The following is a 2,500-nucleotide window of genomic DNA, read 5'->3' on the forward strand; positions in this document are numbered from 1 at the left end:
GTTTCCACCGCAGCACAAGCATTTAAACGATGAAACACAGAGAATATCCCTCCTAAAAATAGCAGAGTATCAAACATACATACATCGTAAACAATCCTGAGCTAACCCCTTGTCTTTTGTAGCTAAGCTATGTGTGTTTGCACTTAACTAGTGTTTTCAAAGATGGTCTATGTGTCTGTGAACTGTGAGGTGCTCGGGTAGTGTACGGCAGATCCACCCCCAAGCACAGCAGAGGGGCAGGGAAGGCCCTGTCTCTTGGCAGGGGCAAGCAGACCCTCACCACCAGAGCAGAAGGGCAGCCCCCTCCCCCCTCTCTCTCTCTCTCTCTCTCTCTCTCTCTCTCTCTCTCTCTCTCTCTCTCTCCCTCTCTCGCTGGGCAGGGGCCAGCAGTTCCCATGGGTGAAACGGTCTTTTTCCAGCGGAAATTTGTCCAAAACCCGCCCAGGGGTCGTCACCACCACCAGAGCGGCTGGGCAGGCCCCATCTCTCCCCGGGCAGGCAGCCTCTCTCCCTGGGCAGGCTGGGCCTGTGGCCTGGGTGAATTTTCGGCCTCCTGGAAAACTTTCGGCAGGGTCCGCCCCCTCCCTGGGCACGGGCGGCGGCTCCCCTGGGTGAGCGTCCCCTTTTCGGTGAGATTTTGTCAAAGTCCAAAATCCACCCCGGGGTCACCACCACCACCACCACCACCACCACCACCACCAGAGCGGCTGGGCAGGCCCCATCTCTCCCCGGGCAGGCAGCCTCTCTCCCTGGGCAGGCTGGGCCTGTGGCCTGGGTGAATTTTCGGCCTCCTGGAAAACTTTCGGCAGGGTCCGCCCCCTCCCTGGGCACGGGCGGCGGCTCCCCTGGGTGAGCGTCCCCTTTTCGGTGAGATTTTGTCAAAGTCCAAAATCCACCCCGGGGTCACCACCACCACCACCACCACCACCACCACCAGAGCGGCTGGGCAGGCCCCATCTCTCCCCGGGCAGGCAGCCTCTCTCCCTGGGCAGGCTGGGCCTGTGGCCTGGGTGAATTTTCGGCCTCCTGGAAAACTTTCGGCAGGGTCCGCCCCCTCCCTGGGCACGGGCGGCGGCTCCCCTGGGCGAGCGTCCCCTTTTCGGTGAGATTTTGTCAAAGTCCAAAATCCACCCCGGGGTCACCACCACCACCACCACCACCACCACCACCAGAGCGGCTGGGCAGGCCCCATCTCTCCCCGGGCAGGCAGCCTCTCTCCCTGGGCAGGCTGGGCCTGTGGCCTGGGTGAATTTTCGGCCTCCTGGAAAACTTTCGGCAGGGCCTCCCTCTGGGCAGGCTCGGCGGATCGCCTGGGTGATTATCGGCTGGGTCTTCATACCCAGTCAAAATTTGTCTAAGCCCGAAATCCACCCCGGGGTTCACCACCTCCGCAGCAGGGCAGGCCCTCCCTCTGGGCAGGCCGGGCCTGTGGCCTGGGTGAATTTTCGGCTGGGTCTTCATACCCAGTCAAAATTCGTCTAAGTCCGAAATCCACCCCGGGGTCACCACCTCCGCAGCAGGGCAGGCCCTCCCTCTGGGCAGGCTCGGCGGATCGCCTGGGTGATTATCGGCTGGGTCTTTATAAACAGTGAAAATCTGTCTAAGTCCGAAATCCACCCCGGCCCCGACGGCAGCCGACCCCGCACCAGGCCTCTCTGCTGGGGCAGGCCGAGAGCCTTTCTCCCCGCTATGGTCGTCTGGCGGGTGTCGAGTCACGGAAGGGGTGTGCTCGGGATAGTAGGAGGCCGAGAAACGAGAGCAGCTACGAACCACGAGACGAAGCGCCTGACAGATCGGAACACACGACCCGCCTGGGGTAGGCACCTGCCCGGCCCGGGCAGCGAGATCCTCCCCGCGTAGCGGTGTTTGCCTCTATGGGTGGGGGCGGTCGAACCGGTGGGGGTCTCCCCGCCGACCGACCCTCCCGCCGGCCTTCAGAAAGAGACGTAGGTGGCCGGTTGTCGATGGAAGCAAAACGATGAGAAGAGGCCGTCGGACGTCGGTCAGGGGACAGGGGGGGGGCCCGTCTGCTCTGCAGCGGTCAACCCGTGCTCTCCTCTCCGCTCGTCTCTGCGGTCCTCTCGAATCAGCGTTTCCCAGTCGAGCCTCTCGGAAGCGAAGAAAATCAAGGCACGTGCGTGGCCTTCCCGAGCCCCCTCTTCTCTCTCTCTCTCTCCCTCCGTCTCGCACGGAGAAGGAGGAGAAGAGCGAGGTTGGGGAGACGGCCCCGCTTCTCCTCGGAGAAAGTGCTACCTGGTTGATCCTGCCAGTAACATATGCTTGTCTCAAAGATTAAGCCATGCAGGTCTAAGTGCACACGGTCGGTACAGTGAAACTGCGAATGGCTCATTAAATCAGTTATGGTTCCTTTGATCGCTCCACACGTTACTCGGATAACTGTGGTAATTCCAGAGCTAATACATGCAAACGAGCGCTGACCTCCACCGGGGGATGCGTGCATTTATCAGACCCAAAACCCATCCGGGGGGCTCGGGCCCCC

At 61.5% G+C, this 2,500-nt stretch overlaps 1 non-coding gene across 1 annotated transcript in view; it reads left to right on the plus strand.

The window, feature by feature from the left end:
• Positions 1–2,250: 2,250 nt before the first annotated feature.
• The window catches only part of LOC134306460 (18S ribosomal RNA), a 1,842-nt gene continuing 1,592 nt past the window's right edge, over positions 2,251–2,500 (plus strand). Inside the window, exon 1 of the ribosomal RNA XR_010009240.1 lies at positions 2,251–2,500. This exon is cut by the window's right edge and continues 1,592 nt beyond it. This is a non-coding gene — a ribosomal RNA (18S ribosomal RNA).

The sequence above is a fragment of the Trichomycterus rosablanca genome, unplaced genomic scaffold (assembly GCF_030014385.1).
Source record: "Trichomycterus rosablanca isolate fTriRos1 unplaced genomic scaffold, fTriRos1.hap1 scaffold_191, whole genome shotgun sequence".
Lineage (NCBI taxonomy): Eukaryota > Metazoa > Chordata > Actinopteri > Siluriformes > Trichomycteridae > Trichomycterus > Trichomycterus rosablanca.